This window comes from Leuciscus leuciscus, assembly GCF_965113295.1.
Source record: "Leuciscus leuciscus genome assembly, chromosome: 14".
NCBI lineage: Eukaryota > Metazoa > Chordata > Actinopteri > Cypriniformes > Leuciscidae > Leuciscus > Leuciscus leuciscus.
The window spans coordinates 17442175-17461471 of NC_138738.1; the positions used below are offsets into that span (position 1 = coordinate 17442175).

General features: G+C 35.5%; 1 protein-coding gene and 2 long non-coding RNA genes across 11 annotated transcripts in view; 2 read left to right on the top strand and 1 right to left on the bottom strand.

Annotated features, from left to right (window-relative positions):
* The window catches only part of dlg1a (discs large MAGUK scaffold protein 1a), a 131069-nt gene that overhangs the window by 98652 nt on the left and 13120 nt on the right, over positions 1-19297 (bottom strand). The window lies entirely within an intron of this gene.
* Positions 20-6305, top strand: LOC309513613. Its single transcript, XR_014211491.1, has 3 exons — positions 20-158; positions 2553-2692; positions 5332-6305. It is a non-coding gene; the product is annotated as an uncharacterized lncRNA (long non-coding RNA).
* On the top strand, positions 6351-9764 carry LOC309513616. The gene is made up of 2 exons (XR_014211494.1): positions 6351-7371; positions 7710-9764. It is a non-coding gene; the product is annotated as an uncharacterized lncRNA (long non-coding RNA).

Sequence of the window (19297 nt, forward strand, 5' to 3'; positions counted from 1 at the left end):
GGGACTCTCCGCGATCCATCAGCGCTGCTGCGCTTCCACCTACTGCAAAGGAACTGCTGCCATGACTCGGAGGAAAGAGGAGCAGGCTCGGACGGTCTCTCACTCAACTATCCAAACAAGACGCACCGAGCGGTGCAAGAGAGAGCGAGAGAGGAGAGGTAAGCAGACTGGAGGGGGAGGGGCGAGCAATAGCATTGAGCTTATTACACAGTTCACTAGAGAGAAACTGAAGAGTTTTTAAACCGAAGGTTGCAGCATTCAGACCAGGGAAGGGGATCAAAATTATCTAGGTCATTTGGAGGTGAAAGGGAGGGACACATAATGCTTTCTCAACAAATTTACAATCACAAGGACAACAGAGAAGGAAAGATACTGAATCAAACGGCAGCTAGTGTGACCTCTGATGTGCAGTTATAAAATCTGATCTCAAACAGCAACATGTCAGTTAAAAGTCCAATGATCTGAAACAGATGACAATAGTTCATCATACACAAGGATGCTTCATTCCCATGGCGGATAAATAACTAGAACCACTTGTTTTCTAGAGTTAAACAAAGTTCTAAAAATGTACTTGTGAATTAAGAAAATATTTTCATATTTTATCTGTCTGTAGCCTAATATGAGTAATATTCATGTCTATTCATCACTATACTGTGTTCTGGAGAAATACAAAAAACTTCAGGCATCCTAGATGCTAATTTTCCCACAGAGCAAAAGTAGTTTGAAGAAATATGCATGTCAAATATAAGTCATGACCAAAGAAGTACTGATGTGCTTGGTTTAAAGAGAGTGGTACAACCCTAAAAGGCTGCATGATTTGGGGGAAATATTGAATTCAGATTTTTCTGATAAAAATTGCAATTTCAAGGACTACATAATAATAATAATAATAATTATTATTATTATTATTATTATTTACTGAAGACTCAAGGATATGTGTGTAGAATCTGGTTTATTTCCTTTTTGCTGCTAAACAGTATGTGATTAGTTGGGAGAACATAATGTACTCTATTCACTGTATGGATATTTGCATATTTGAATATTCTCTGCATTCATGAGAATCAGATCTGGCCCAAAGTCTTCAGTAAATATGATCTATGTAGGTTAGTTGTTAATTATTATTATTATTAAATAAAAATATTCAACAAAATAAAAAAGGATAATTTCAGAAAAATAATACAATAATCATCTTATTTAAAATGTTTATTTTGCATTTTTATTTTGGCAGAAACCCGCAGGGAACCCTTAAGTCTACTGTTTACAAGTTTGGGAGGGTGGTTGGTGCATGTTGCGTTCCCAATTGCACATTATAAGCAACCCAAAACTCAAGATGCAGAAATGACTTTACTTAGAACAGAGACGCTCTGAAACACCGAATTATGAGCTGCTCGCGCACAAGAGAACATAGTGCACGGCTTCACTCTAAAACACACAGCGCATATATTTATTTGATTAAATTGCAGCTTTTGGGATCGGAAAAATCGCACTAAACCATATTGCAATATTGTTTTTATTTCAATTAATTTTTCATTTTAGTCATGCAGCTTGAACTAAAACTCTTGAGCTTCAAATAGACAACCTTTTTGGCTGATAATGTACATCAAAGTGATCAAACCAAAGGCAAAGCAGAATCCCATGGACATGTTGCTTGAAAAAAAGAATGGCCAATAGTTTAATAGATACCATTCAATCTTAATTTTGTAAATTATGAAGCATTGGTATAGCAGCCTGTAATAAATCGGAGTGTGATCGTTTCTCCTCTGCCCCTCCTCCCTCCTGCCACACTACATCATTTGAACTGTTACATCATCAGAGTGCAGGGAGGCATGCAGATCCCAGACTACTACAGCACAAACACACACTCACTTAGCCTCTCTATTATAAACAAAATCTGCATTTGTTGCAGGACACGGCAGCTTCATCTGGCTACAGGAGGAAAATCAGAAAAATCATTATACAGCAAAATGCTACTTATTCCATGTAGTAGTAGTAGTAGTAGTAGTAGTAGTAGTAGTAGTAGTAAATCCTATAGTAGTTTTCTTTTCTTTTTTCATGCAATGTGACCACCTGAAAACTGGGAACTAAACAGGATATGCATTAATGTGTTCACAGAATTCCACTCATATTAACGGCCGACACATCGTAAAGATAAGATCCATTGCTTCTCTGGTAAAAAATATTTCTGTGTTTTTTAATGCATTAAGAACAGAAACACTATCCATCATCCAATCCTATCTTCAACAAAGTGATTTAATCTGGCAGTGTGACATTGGTGATATATACAATGACTTTTGGAGGAGTTCCGATCCAGAAAAAATTATTCATCCAAGGCTGAGGCTTATTAACTTCTAAATCAATCCCTCCCGCTGAGAGTTTCAAGGAGAAAAGGACGACGTGTACGTAAATCCATAAACTTGGCTTGGTGTTGAAGCATTTCTTCAAGCAAAAGTTTGTGTATTGCTGTGTGCTCAGCAGTTTCTGTGAGAACAATGAGGACGTCTCCCTATAAATTGTGTACGCAGGCTGATGCTAATCATTTGACTGCTTTGCAGAAGCTCTCAGAGAATATCTAGATGGTAGACTGCTGAATTCCCATGATACCATCAAAGAATCAGATACCAGTAAGACTGAAACGGTGTGTGCCGAGAACCATGTCCATGAAGCGGAGAGAAACTCGTCTCTCATTGGCCAGGTGAGTCTTTGTTCCAAGAACTTCCAACATTCATTTATGCTGAAATTTGTCTTTCAGTACCTGGATGCCATAAAGAGAAAAGCCTATGTGATGACATGGTGGGAAAAGTTAAAAACTACAAAAGTTATCAAGGTTATGACAAATATGGTAATATACCATATGGAATATGGTCCCATAGCTTAGAAAATTCAGAGATAATTTAAAGGTGAAGGTGACATTTTACAAGTCTGAAGTGTCCATCATTATAATCAGTCTATGATGTTATAATATACAATTATAAATATTTATATATGTAAATAGTCACTTTGAAATGATTTTAACAAATAAATGGCAAGTACAACAAATAAATGTGAAATTTTGAAGTAGAAAAATGTAAATAGTATTTTCTTGTTAAAAACATTCTTTACAGTGTAGGAATAAAGTGTTAATTCCAACATGAACACTGTTTTAGCTGAAGAGGGCAGCCATTAGATTACGTTTAATCAGTTGGATTAAGTTTAATTACAGTAGGAGTTCATTTTTAATCGCGCATTTGGTTTGGAGTATCTGCACTCTCTGGACTTAAGTGTTATGATGACACACAGTGGTCAGATATTAGTGTCGGACAGAGAAAGCACAGTTCAGGAAGAGGAACAGAAAAGCGCTCATCAAACAATGTACCATCTAAATATCATGGACATGGTACATGAATATTGTAATTCTACAGTTCCATGGTATTTCTATATAATACTCAGTGAGACACTAAGTACTTTTCTTTAAGGAATCCAGGTGACAGGCCATTTATCTTCTCTATCATATCCTACAACGAATGTCTGGAGGAGCTGAAGTGATGAAACCGGTCTGAAACAATCCAATTATGTTACAGCTTTGACATTAATGAAACAGAAGACAGAGAGATTTAATACATAAATAATCTATGTAGCATTAAGCTGGACAAGGAGCATGTAAATATTTAAGACATATAGAGTAGGGATGTGCAAAATTACATATTTTCAAAATCAATTAGTCAGCGAGTTGCCGGAGCGACTAGTCGATTAATCAGTCTCATGGAGGCTCAGTCTGTATAATTAGGCTGGTGTTGAGTTCACCAGATGAGATTCTTACAAGACATTTACATGATGCTTCTTGCATAAAACATAAAAAGCCTAGAAAGAGCGCAACGGAACGGAACAGAACTCAGGGTCTCAAAACTCATTTTTAAAAGTTTACACACAGTCTTAAACACAACAGGATGGTGGGAAGCTCAAACAACATGAATAGACTATAGTAGGTCATGATTGACCATATGCAAAAAAATAATAATAATTATACACAGACTGTAATACTTTACAGTAAGGCTCTGTGTGTAAGATTATTCAATTTATTAGTTTTTAATAAAATTAAATGAAATTATCAATACTTTACCAGTATTTATTAATGTATATTAATGGTATTATATGCATTTAGTAATAATTATTTTAACATTTCAAGTTGTTCGAATTAACTAACATTACTGTATTATGAATAAACATGAATTGATAATAAAAAAAAAGTAAATGTATAACTACAAATTAATTTTGATTAATAAATTGTTCTTCATTACAGGGTTAGATAAACTGAAATGAAATTATATATATATATATATATATATTAACTATAATAATACAATTATTTTATTTCAACTTGTCAAAGCAACGTCTCATTTTCATTTAGTTTTACTTGATGTATTCAAATAACAAAAATTAATAAAATTATAGACATTAAAAAATATATATATATATATATATATATATATATATATATAAATAAATAAAATAATAATAATAATAATAATAATAATAATAATAATAATAATAATGACAAAAAGACACAACACAATTACTAAAACTTTGAACGGAAAAAATAAACCAATTAAAAATATGAATTAAAAACTAGTATCTCAGTAATACTAAAATAACAATTGTGCATATGTAAAATATGTAAAATACAATAACACTTTGCATTTGTAAGATGTCTTCGGAAAAATGTAACACCAGAAATAAAAAATAAAAAGTGTGCTAGAAAAGCATAAAGACAAAAAAAAAAAAAAGGATCATGAAGAACATTTGTACCAACTCAACAGTCTCATTATTAACCTCAAGGGTAGACCATCTGTCAACTACATTCAAAAAAAGACTGCAGCTCAGCAAGCAGCGAGATGTGAAGAAACCAACTCTTCAAAACAGTACATTTAAACAGAAAGACATCCTGTTCCCAAAAAGATAAATAATTACCAATCTGCATTTAATAATGAATATATACGGCTGTTAAAAATAGGTACTCTGATGACACTATAGCACTGTGGCATTTGACAGTGGCTGCAGGGATGCGTTCTCAGCAGGAAATCATTAAGATTGACAGTTGTCAGGCTTCTTAGAATAACTGAGCCGCACTTAAGCCTGTTAACACTCCGGTACGGGATATACCTTGCAGGGGAAATACCTCACGGGTTCATTTAAGGCCATCTAACTGGAAACATCATGAGAGTCCCACACTTAAAACGTTGCATTTTTAGGAACATGGATGTGATGAAAGTAGTGGTCTGTCTTTCATGACAAAAACTAGATTATTCAGTCCAGCAAGTAATAGGCTTCTCATGCCCTCTCTTCTTTGATTTCCAGCCCACAGCAAGGTATAGAGTATGTTTAGGCCCTGTCTGCATGACTGATTCTTCCACACGGACGGTCCCACCCTCCCCGATCTGCAATCTGTCACACAGACGAACTGTTGCTTCTTCACAGCCACGTGGGAGCTCTCTGGGATAGCCCTGGTAACCTATGGCGACAGCTCTGGAGGTATCACTGATATAAAGGCCTCTTTCTTTCCTACAATGCACAAAGAGCTTCGGTTTCACTTCTGGAAGAAGATGAGGAACTCCCCTCTGTGGTCAAAACGTGAAGCACAGAAATCATTTTGACGATATACAACTTGTTTCTCACTGAGAAATGCAATGACATTAAACAACGTTTATTAATTAACCTGTGCCATACTACATAATACATTAACAATAATAATAGTTATTATGATATAAATCAATATAAGAAGAAGAAGAAGAAGAAGAAGAAATCTGCATTTAATTGTATTATTGTAGTTACTTTTAAAGGAATGTAAAAAGCTGAAAAAATAAAGCTGTTATTTAGTTTTAATAAATAGCATGTTAATTTACACAAAAAACAAGTATTGGTTGCTTTTTAATAGTGTAAGATAAATGAAAATGTAACTACAAACAAACAAACAAATAATTTTGGGTCTCATTCCCTTATAATTGTAAATAAATATCACATCATTCTCACATTACAAGCAAATCTCATTGCTTTTTTAGCAATGGTGTAAATTAAACAAAACATTCTTTCTCAGATGACTTCTCTAAAGTAGTGTGGCTCTACTACCATTCACAATGTCAGTTCACGCAGCAACACATACTGTGCACCCACATTCTTAAATTAAGAGCAGCAGCGTTTCAACTTGTGAGATCAGAAAGATTCAGATTTTATTTATGGTGTACTCTAAACTTGACCCGAACGCAACCTGTGTTTTTCCCCCACCAAAAACTATTTCCTGGTTTCACCAGATACAGCAGAGGGCAGTGTTAAATTACTTTGACAAGGATGAGAATATAACCCACCACAGAAAAAAAAAAGAAAAAAACCTAGGGTTTTGTGTGTGTTCACATGAAAGTCTTGAATAAGGTACCGCGCACACATTTCTAAATAATCTGAAAAAAGTTTTGGGGCCAGATTCACAAAACATTTATAAGAATAACATTCTTCTTAACTGCTGTTTTCTTCAAATTTTTGTAATACTTTATATTCCCAAAAAATTCACATCTTTATTCTTAAGATTGTTTAAAATAATCTTCATAAAAATCATCGTAAACAACTTAGGATAACCTGCAACTTGTCAGAAATCCCCAAAAGTAAAATCAATTTATTGGGTTGTTTCAAATGATTGTTATTAAGCAATATTTCAACATAACACCGGCTACATATAATATTACTACTACTAGGAATGTGCACGAATATATTGACAGCAGTGCTCAATGTAAACAATGATCTGTCATGATTATGCGTGATGTGACTTCTTGCTAAATTCAGTAACAACTTTACAAAAACCAAGTCAAATTAGACAAATGAATGCAACAGACAGGGAATACAAGATACATCTTGAGACAAACTCTTTAAAAATAACTTAAACATCAAGTGCTGAACTCCTGTCAAGTCAGTTGAAAATAGAGTGTACACGTATGATTATTACAGTAATCTCCAGGCCGCTCAAAAGATGAAACATTCTTATGAACTTCTTAAAAGTTATCTTATTAATAGTAAGATTTCTTAACTTCTTTTTTAAATGATAACTGTCGCCTAAATGCAACCTAGTTTTTTTTTGTTAATCTACCCGAGGCAAACTTTCGTTTAAAAGCATAATTAGAATGGAAACACGGCACATTTAAGTTTGACCGTATTTTCGTTTTTCGGTCAAATTGCCTTTTGAATGGGAGTGATTGAGGCACTTCTATGATAGCATCAAAAATCTCTATTTTTAAAGGGGTGGTATAATGCCGTTTTCACAAGATGTAAAATAAATCTCTGATGTCCCCAGAGTGTGTATGTGAAGTTTTAGCTCAAAATACCCCACATATATTTTTATATAGCATGTTAAAGGTGGTATCAGTGATTTCAGGCCCAAAAATATTTTTATCACATTCATCTAATCTTTCCTAACGATCCGCTAGCTGCCCGCCCCATAAGCATGCCGTCAAAAAAACGCGTCTCTGTAGGCAGCCTAGGCTCTGAGATCTGCACACAAAAACAAATGGTTTAGCCAAACACTCAAAACCAAAACAAATAGTGTTCCAACCAATCACCGACAGGGGGAGGGTGTTGTGAGGTTTTTTTGACAGCATGCTTATGGGGCGGGCAGCTAGCGGATCGTTAGGAAAGATTAGATGAATGTGATAAAAATATTTTTGGGCCTGAAATCACTGATACCACCTTTAAAGTTGTCACTTTTTGAGGGTGAGCAAAAACGCTCAGTTTTGTGTCTGTTCCTTTAAATGCAAATGAGCTGCTGCTCCCGGCACAGAGGGCGGAGCTTGTGTCCTTTTTCTGTTTTGATCATCTATAAATCGTGTTCTGGGGGCGCAGTTTGTGTCAATTTTAGGGTTGGTGATGTCACTAACCCGGGAGGAATGTCGTGTAGTCCCTACCAGCCGTTTGTTGTAGTCCTTAAAAAACTATTTCTTTAAAAGCAAAAATCTCCCTTTGCTTTGCACTTTGAGCGTTGTAACTTTGCAGATATTGTTTATGTTCAAACAGCAACATTACACACTAACTAAAGTTAGAAAAGTGAAATCATAATCAACCACCACTTTAAAACACTAAGAAAGCTCGACACAACATGAAACTTTGCTCGAAGTATCACCAGGGTCTCTACACATGAACTTCTCTATTCTAAGACTATTTTTGACTGTCAAAATGCCGGCGGACACAGCTAAAGTGAGTTGTTCAAATTCTTTCTTTTTAGTAAACTCTGTGTACACAAACAATGTTCTCAATGCTCGAGTTCATGTGTAGAGACCCTGGTGATACTTCGAGCAAAGTTTCATGTTGTGTCGAGCCTTCTTAGGGTTTTAAAAATAGCGCTTTTTGATGCTATCATAGAAGTGCCCCAAGCACTCCCATTCAAAAGGCAATTTGACCGAAAACGAAAATACGGTCAAACTTAAAAGTGGCGTTTCCATTCTAATTATGCTTTTAAACAAAAGTTTGCCTCGGGTAGATTAACGAAAAGACCCTAGGTTGCATTTTGGCGACAGATTTCCTTTAAGGAGATTTTCGCGACTCCGGCGACTGTATTGTTGATTTCCTAATATTTGATTTCCTGATTTTCCTAATTTATAGTTCCAATATCAATACCTTTATCTATTCTTTAACTCTTAAACTACACGTTGTCTCTCTGTCTGTAAACATGAAGGGATTACATAGCTTGCAGGTGGTGACCTATGAGAGCTCAAGCTGACTCATGACTCCTTCATATCACCTCCAGCCCTTCCTGCCGCCCACACCGAGCAAAACCACGCTGACACCACTCCATCAGTCCAGCCCACAGAGCTACGAGCTCTCAGCAGGCAAAGACACCTCACCGTTCTGCAAGCACACTCACTTCAAACAGAGTTTGACATTGAAAGAAATCAGAATAAAACGAGTGCTGCTAAGATCACATCAACTCCAAATGTACAGCCACTAAATTGTCTAAATGACCCTTGCAGCTGATTTCCAAGCTTGGCTAGTTTCATATTGTTTCACCACACAGGTTCTGTATTACAATAATATGAATTACAATATATTACAATAAATGAATACAGAAAAAAACCCTCAAAATAAATAGGTCATATCCAGTGTTGGGGAAAGTTACTTTTAAAAGTAATGTTACAATTACTTGTAACTCTCTAAAAAAGTAACTTGTTACATTTTTGTTATGTTACTTTTTATGGAAAGTAATGTGTTAAGTCACTTCTGCATTTCTAACCTGGCTGAAGCTCGCTCTCTTCCAAGCCTTGCAAGTGTGTGTGTGTGTGTGTGTTTTAGTTTTTTTTACTCAGAAGTGTTTAATGCAGTAATGCATTCAACATCACAGCCTACAACATACACAAGATCAAAAGATCTAAAAAAAATTACAGGTTATATTACCTACTGTACAACTCTTTATATTGAAAGTAATGCATTTTGTTACTTTTGTACTTTTTTGGTGGGTAGTCTATGGTCTACTCTAGAGGTTGCAATTTATAAGTTTATTTAAAAATAAAACTACATGAAGAAAATTCACTGACCATTGTGATGATAAAGAGTGCAATATGCGTGCTAAAAAGTGCTAAAAAGAGAGCTAAAGTCATTCTGAAATGAGATAATTGTCAATGAAATTAGAATCAATTTCTCCTAGTTCATAATAAAAGATAGATAATGCTTGTTTAATATGTTGTGCATAATTATTAGCAAAATCATTTTAATGCAGTAGTTTGATGCAACATGTTTAAGCAAATTAAACTGAAAAGTAATTTTTTTTTTTTTTTAAGTAACTCAAATATTAATGTGTACATTTAACTAAGTACATGTTACTTGTAATCGTTACCCCAACAGTGGTGGTGAATATTTAAATTGATTTGTTTATTTATGTATGTAGTGTATTAAGCAGAACAATATAGTCAGCTGGTCATTATCGCAAAATAAAATACATTATCCTCGACATACTGATGAGATTATATAAAAGATATTCAAATAAAAATAAAAAAAACGGTTAAATGCAGCTGAACATCATTTATGGTTTCACTGACGCCACAATATAACAGTCCTATAATCATAGTTTACAAATACAGGGGAACTGACAGGAAACTCCTTAAAATAGAGCTGCTTCAGTTGACTAAAATACTGTATATACTGAATCCCCTTTCTAATGTGGTGTGGAGATGACCACACATTTTTTTTTAGAAAGCTGGTGTCCCAAATGCATCTCCTTATGGGAAGAATAAGTAAAAGTGAATAAAACGGTCCAAATGCAGCACTACATATTACTTTTCTCACACTCTTAGGTTTTTAGCCTGACCACAAGAATTTCCTCAACACAGGATGGCCCAATGGCAGAGGGCCTGTATGAGAGCTTCAGGCCAGTGCTGTATCTTACATTCTTTAATGCCTTCCAAATGTAAACACAGATTCTGTGCATGTGATGTACTGAACATTGCTGTTGTGAATTAGTTATTTATTTTATGTGTCAGGAAAAAATATGTACCAGTGAAAATGTTAGCAAGCACAAAATAGGGGCAATGTCCCACTGGGTCAATAGATTAAAAAAAAAAAATCCTTACTGTTGAGCCCAGTTATAAAACATTGATGTCCTGAAAAAATTATAACTAGATCATTCTGTCTCCTCTACATATGATTAAGTCACTCATATTTTTACACTTACCGCAGAAGCAAGCTGTTAAACCTGTCATGATCAAGAGGAAATGACATTTCATCACATATCCTGAAAAACAGTTTGCCCTGGAAACTAGATTTCTAACTGTCATTAAAAGTGCATGCTTGATTTGATCAGTCGCTTTATTAAATGTTCTCTGAATCTCAAAGTGATATTCAAAATCTATTTACTTTGGGCCAGTAAATACATGAACCTTCCTTGTAATTAACAAATCCCTCATATTCAATAAAACATCAAAAACAGACATATCAAAATGATGATGAATGGTTTGTTTCCAGCTGAACAAGTTGCAGAGCTGAAAAAAAAAGCAGCACGTTGGGCCAGACCCAGGGAAACACACCCTGCTATGACATGTGACACTGGGAGGACATGGAGCACGATGCAATAACTCAAGAGCAAATCACAGGACAGACAAGACAGGCAGTTGAGGGATTTGGATTTGTCTAGGCACGGGACATTCCAAAAATGGATGTGCAAATCTACACATAACTGACTAGTGGGCGTGTTGTCGGACCACTTGTTGGTTTTAAAGACCTTTATAATAAGCCTGATTTAGCATCCACTGCACCAGCGTTACTTTATTATGACTGGGATACTATTATATTAACTGTTTATTATTTTGTTGTGTGCTTGTCATTTTTATTAGTTTTTTTTGTCTATATAGTTAAGTTTTAGTATAATCATGGCTGCTAAATAGGTTTACTTTTTTATATTTTATAATGTGCACATAGCACAAATAACCTGCCAACCTCATCCTCTGTAGATTGTATTGGCTGACAATTTGTTCTTGTATCCACTACAAGGTACTAAAATTTGTTTATTCATTATTTGTTTGTGAAGTGAACTTCAGCAGTAGATGGGCTATATATTATATACCTGCCATTTAAAATAAAATACTACATTCAAGGAGGAGCTAATAAAAATTCAGTGAGTCAATGATCTGACTGGTCATTTCTGCTACAGTTATGAGAGCTGCAAAATAAATTCTGAATGGTTGCACATGATGCTCCTGACAGAATCAATGCCCTGGCTTTATGCATTATTCACTGACTCAAAGGAAACCAGAAGATGATGAATATAACTCCAGGTAGATCCTGGCATCTCAGTGACCAAGGAACACGTTATACATGTTACATAACAGGCCAGTCAGATTTCTGATGTACACCATTCAAAGGTTTGGAGTCGTTATGATGTTTATTTTTCTTCAGTTTTTTTGTTGTTGTTGTTTTCTTTCTTTTTTCTTTTTTTTGTCTCTTATGCCCACCAATGCTGCATTTATTTGATCAAAAATACAGTACAAACAGTAATGTTGTGAAATTTTATTACAATTTATTAACATTTATATTTTAATATATTTTAAATTGTAACTTATTCCTGTGATGGCAAAGCTGAATTAAAAGCTCCAGTTACTCCAGTCTTCAGTGTCATATGATTCTTTAAAAATCATTCAAATATTCTGATTTGGTGCTCAAGAAACATTTCTTTATTATTATTAAACCAATATTGAAACCAGTTGAGCTGCTTAATATTTTAGTGGAAAGTGAAACCATTATTTTTTTACTGAGCCCAGACTTTTGAACACCACAACATGTTTCCCTCAACACTCAGTCCGCCCTTTCTTCTAAAGTCTCGTCTTCCATCACAATCATGTAGTCCTGCCCCAAACACACAGCAATTCCCCAAGCTGTGTAATAATCAGTCTTAGCACAGTATATCACCAGTGTTGCCAAGTTTTGCTAGAGAAATAAGAGACCTGGTCTGAAAAAACAAGCCCAAAATACGCGACCCAGTCTGGAAAAGCAAGCCCAAAATAAGAGACCCCTGGTTTTGGGGGGTGGGGTCTGCGCCAACCGGTGTGTAAACGCTTTCTTTCGCGCAAGTGGGCAAATAAAGCAATCTGCGAACAGAAGTGGTGTATTTCTAAAAAACAAGCCCAGTCGCATATGAGTGGACTTGGCAACTCTGTACATCACCCCTGTGCAGCTGTATTTCAGGAGAGTTTCTGTGAAGTCCCCTGAGACTGACTTCAAGGACTGTGGTGATGCTTAAAATATGCAATGTACAATGCCCAGCGGCATAAAACAAGCTGACAGTCTTACTCTACATACTCACACACTGACAGGTAATTTATTGGCCTCAGACCGGCGGGGTCACACTCAGGGGTGGGCAGCCGCCTCCAGCTCCACCGCAGGTGTCTCATTAGATTGCCTGTGCTGCCTTGTCAACTCCACTGGAGTTAAACTATAAGAGTACAGCAATAGCACAACACAGACTACACAGTCCTGTGTCTTTTTCCTGTCTCTGGTCCAGCAGAGTACAACTTCATCAGGACATGACTTGTTCTTACTTTAGGTGTTATTAGAACCTGATTGATTGCATCAAGTTTAAAAATGAAAGGGATATGACATAAGAAATCACATTTTCAGATTTACATGCACTATAAAAACATACTGTACAGGGCTTGACATTAAGTCTTTTCATGTGCTAAGTAAATGTGTAATTTACTTGTCAGAGTAAAAAAGTTGCTTGTCCAGATTTTTGTTCTTTTTATAAATATAATTTATTCTGAAGCAATATTCTCATCAGTGTTCAATCAGCTTTGATACATTTAAATCTGAATAGTGTAATATATGCACCTTTAAAGGGAGCATAAAAGCACCTTTAAAAGCACCTTTTTATAGGCAGAACGTTGTTAACTGAGTTGTGTGTGTGCCCTGCAGTGTGTTCTCCTCAAGAGGCTGTCAACAGAGCAACCTTGTTACCATCAGTAATACATTTATTATCCACTATCGATCACAACTTGAAATAAATGTAATAAAATCAGAATCATTCTCTCGTTTTTTCTAATTAGGCTACTTGTCCCTTCAAAAAATCCACTTGTCCCGGACAAGCGTTAATGTCGAGCCCTGCTGTAGGTTTCAGACATAAAACAAAACATTTCACTGCAAAAAGAGAATTTTTTGAAACATTTCAAAAACTCCACCTTTTCAACTTTATCCATTGCGGTGGACATTTCCATCTACCATCTCTTAAACAAATCATCAACCACACTTATGGCATTTTTCCACTGCATGGTACCACTTCTGTTGAGGTTCCAAGCGTGCCGTACCGATACTAAAATGTGACGTTAAAACACTACAGATCACTGATTGGTCAGCGAGAATCGTCACTACCAGCGTCATTGGATTTGCAACACGAGACACCAACCTGCTAGATTTAAGTCAGTACCAGCCACCGCAGTATTATTTATTCGCACAATTTTTTTTAAACGACTTGCTTGAAAAAATAAAAAAATAAACTTGAAAAAATAAATCGTGGTGAGTAGACGAGATACAGACGTTCCTCTCATTGGTAGCCGAGGAGCGGATCCAGCGACAGCTGGATGGGGCGACCAGGAATGAAAATGTTTTTCAGCAACTATAACAATCAGCCTATAATCCCACCCACTTTGAAGCGGTAGTACACTGCAGTGGAAAAGCGAAGCGAGCCGTGCCGCGCCGTAACATGCAGGGGTAAAACGCCATTATATAAAAGGTGAGCAGTGAGGTGATAAGCTGAGAGATGCAATGATATTAGCCAATCATAATCAAGAGGGTGATTACTGATGAGTCTTAAAGACAGAGCAAAAAAAAAAAAAAAACTGAGCGTTTCTAACAAAGCCACAATACAGGTGGAAGGTGTTTTGCAAATATACAACTATTTTGAGTGCAAAAAAAACAAACTAATGCTATAAGGGAACTTCAGGAGCATATGAAATCTATAATAAGAAGGAATGTCATAACCACTTTGATTGGGTCTTTTTGCAGTTGTTGTTAGCATGTTAAATGCAGATTGTTACCAACTACTTTCAAATGGAAAGTAGCTAAAGCCTGCTCGAAAAGTTAACTTAAATGAACATTTGTGTAGGGTTTAGGCTAAGCTAATAGGCTAATAAATATGCTAAGTTAGTATGCTTATATAACGTCTCATGTAAAATAGTTAAAAAAGTTTGGATGACATTAAATGAGTACTCTTCCGTATTTGATTAGCAATCATTTTAAGTGTTTTCAGACATCAGAATCATTTTGGGATCAGTGGTTGGACTCAATTCAAAGAGGCTGACTGAACCGTTCATAACAACAGGTATGCATTTACATTACACATATACCTCCATACTTAAAGAATGCACTTCACCCATGGCCAAGAAACAAGTTCTTCACCGAATTCAGTAGCATTCAAAAGTTTAAGTCAGTAAGATTTTTTAACGTTCCTGAAAAACATTCAATAAAAGCTTCTTTTTTTTTTTTTTACAGTAAAATTGCCAAATGTTATTATAATTTTAATAAGTTTTAAAATGTCATTTATTCCTGTTACGGCAAATTTGAATTTTCACCATCTATTTAGCCATTATTCTTCATTGAATCTTCAGTGTCATGTGATCCTTCAGAAATCTGATTTGGTGATTAAGAACCATTTCTTTTTATTATAAATGTTACAAAAACAGTTGTGCTGCTTAATATTTTTAGGTGAAAAACTATTTTTTTGGTGGAATTTTTTTACAAGATTCTTTGATGAATAGAAAGTTCAAAAGAACAGCATTTATTTGAAATAATAATAATAAAAAAAATAGTAACAATGTAAGTCTTTACTGGCACTTTTGATCAACAATGCATTCTTGCTGAATAATTCTTATTATAATAAGTTCTTATTGTAATAAGTAATAATTATTTCTTTAAAAAAAATCATACTGACCCCAAACTTTTGAACGATAGTGTACAATACCATAAATCAGATGCAGTGTGTGTCTAGCAGTTTTATAGCTAAGGGTTTGACCATCTCTGTACGTCTACTATGTTTGTGGAAATAGTGTTCCACAAGAGCAACAAATAGTGCTTCCTCTGTCCGAACTCAGGCAGACAGCCAACAGCATGATAGTCAAGACATAGCAGCTGGGGGTCTCACTGCACCAGACTAGATCTCCCCATACGCATCACCCACTCGGCAAGCTCGCCACAGCGTACATGAAAGAAAGAGAGAGAAAGAATGGGGACACAGAGTACCGCATGTAGTCACAAGAGTGAGATGAAGTCAGAGAACGCAAATGCTGGATGATCACATTCACCCTTCAAACCACTGCACAGCCAAAACACAAATATCAAGATGAATCGTATATAAACATAAATGGAGAAAAAAAAGAAAAAAACAAATTCATCAAAAAGCTGAAAAATTGCAACAGCATTCAGCACTAATGTGTGTATGTGGGGGCAGTGAGAAATCCAGTGGAAGTGAATGGGAAGTGACTCATTAAGCGTGGAAGTGTGAGTGCAGAACTCACACACAGCGCCGCCGGCTCCCACCTGCTTTCACCCCAGCAGCTCTAGACACCGACACACACAAGCACACACACACATCACCTCGCTGACCTCTGTGACCCCTGCTGACATCACCACAGCAGCACAACCACACTGTATGAAATCTCAAATCAACCACAGCGACACAACAAAGCACTACCAAATGTTCATATTCAGGACAGAACACACAAGACGCTTCATACATTTTTCAGGTGATATAGCATTAGTCATGAGGACAATCTTTCTTTAACATTGAATAATTTCAGATTGGGCTTGTGTTTGAGAATGCAAATGTACAACTTATAAGAATGTCAGTTTGTGCTATATTTTCAGCTGACAGTCTTTCCTGCAGAAAGAAATAGGCTGTTAGAGGCAGGACTCGTGTAAAACCTCTGATCATACTTCTAAAGAGACCTACATTCAGAAGAACGAGACACAGAGCTTCAAACTGGAACAAACAGCAACATCACTTCCTCCTCATGGTGCCACTTACCCAAATTTCCGGAAAAATCTCTAATATTACCATAGTCAATTATTTTTAATTCACAGTTAGACATAACTGTAATAAGATACAATTCTCAACAAGATTTGTACAATAGTTGCTTCATTTGTACAGTATACATATAGCCCATTATTATATTTGAAATGGACCCCAATAAATATATTACAACATTATATAAAATGGACCCCAAGTCTTTGAATGTCTTAAGAGTCTTTAAATCTATTCGTTTCGCATAGCCTATACCGTACACACCATCCACATTTACATGTTCCAAACGAAAATACGAAACAGGATAACCAAGCAATATTTATCTCTATAAACGGCACTCAAAGACAAAAAAAATAACAACAGCATAACACATAAGCAATTATTTTTAAAAGCAAGATACTTTACATTCTGTCCCTCATCTGAATCCTCCATTTAGTCGGGGACGTCCTCTTCAGTCTTCAATGAATTACACCACGCAATGACCTCGAGTAAAGCAACTGCTCATTAACACTTCCACAGCTTACTCTTGTAGCAAATGTATTTCAGCTGACCAAGACAAAGATCAAATTCTCACACAGTCAAAAATAGGTCTTTCCAAAGACAATTAAGGGATAAATGCTAAGCTACTTAGAGCTTAAAGGGTGAGCCAAGGCTGAAATTTTACTCTAACAACTTATAGTAGGGTGACCATACTTCCTGTTTAACCAGGACATATCTGGCCAGGATTTCGAGATCGCCCAAAATGCCCGGGATTCGGCTTTTGCTTTCTACAGTCACCATTCATTATGTTTACATTATTACGTTATTTGACACTGACACGTACGTGCCAGCTTTGCAGGTCATGCATTCTGATTCACACGGATCCCGATCGAGACGAAAACACAGGAATTTTCTTAGCAATGCTAGAACGCACATCAACCGATCACTTGTTTAGTGTTCATGTAAACACTACATTCAGATTAACCAATCAGAAGTAATTCAGTACTACTGAATCAAAAGGTGTACATGTAAACAAAATGAATGGCGACGAGAAAGCAAAAGCCGAATCGCGGATATTTTGGGCGATCTCGAAATCCCGGCCGGATATGACCTGGAATATGGTCACCCTAACTTATAGGCACAATAATAAAGCATACAACTCAAAAACTGTAACTTCATACATGCATTTAATTTGTATCACAAAGTCCTATTTATTTATTGTAAATAAGTATACTATACAAGTTAAGAATGGTTTGTCAACAGCACTCTTAAGACCCCCTAAGTAAGTGTGGAAGACCACTAAGAACATAAGAACATCTCTGAACACACATACTAAGCTACTGAAGTTAATTAAATCACAGCTTGAATAAAATGTTCCAGAAACGTTCCAAAAAGAAGTTGTTGCTCTTTAGGATATCATTGACTGAAATTCAAAACATATCTGCAAAACACAATCTTGAAAACCAAGAGAACACAAATAAACCCAGCCGGAGCCCTGAGAGAGAACCTCTCAAAATCCACAAATCCCAGGATAATGTGAGTTTTGATGGTTATCCATAAAAATTACATTTGTGCAGGTCCACAACTATTGCAGGAATTTGTTGATGGAACACATTAGCTTAAAATAGAATAGAATTATAGTTTGTCAAAACAGGTTGATTTAATCAGTTAGGCGTCAAGCCAACAAGATGATGATGATGATGATGATGATGATAAGAGTTTGAAATAAAAGTTTTTCTTTGTTTACTATGTAGACATTGTAACTAAAAACTCCATCCCCAGACCACCCATGCTCATGTTTTTTTTTTTTTTTTTTTTTTTTGCTGATGCCAGTGATATCTTAGAAACCAGAGCGGACAATATAAAGCCAATAAGTATGATATTTTTAATTAAAAAGATAGTAGCACATGCTGCAGATAATTTAATTTTTTTACTAAATTAGAAATAAATAATTTAAAAAAAATTATCAATATGAAATAATAACTTTAACTTAAAAAAATCTGTAAAATAAACAGACCTTCTGTAATCCTATTGTAGTATTTTCACAAATAAAGAAATTCCTAAAACATGAATAAAAAGGAAGTTACATTTACATTTTCTCAAAAAAGACTGCTGATTTTACATTACAGCACCGTGAATATGACGTACTCTTTGGTTCAGTGGGGTTCTTGACTCAATAAGGATCAATTTCCTTAATGACTGCATATTACTTTCATGTTTAACTGGTTATTTCATTTTTTCTATTGATAAAGTATGTTTACTAGCTGTTTAATTCATAAAATTTGGTTAAAAATAAAAACGAATTAAAACTAAATGAATTCATTAAAACTACACCCATAAAATGATCCCATGATGGGAACCCCTAAAGGCTCTATATACAAGAAGCGCCTGACAGAACCCTTTAATGTTCTATATAAAACCACGGCCAACTGGATATAGTGCAGAATGGTTTGAAATCAAGGATGTAAAGTTTGTCACATGCGTGAGTCCAGTGACAGCAGAACTCCTGTCCACATACCATTCACACAGCTTGAACCAAGTCAAGCACTAAGGTTTTTATGCAAGCTACACATGAACCTCAGAGGATCTAACCACTGGATTTGCTAAAGTATGTGAGATTTGTAGAATAAAATATTCATTATATTCAAAGAATTGCTTAAATTATATAAATGTATATTAGCTGTATACCGATGATATACAAGAAATTATTACAGTATTTGCCCTTCTATTGCTAATAAATGGTGGTCATGCCAGATACTGACTGGTTTTCCTCACTGTATATATACACATACATATACATACACTGTATATATA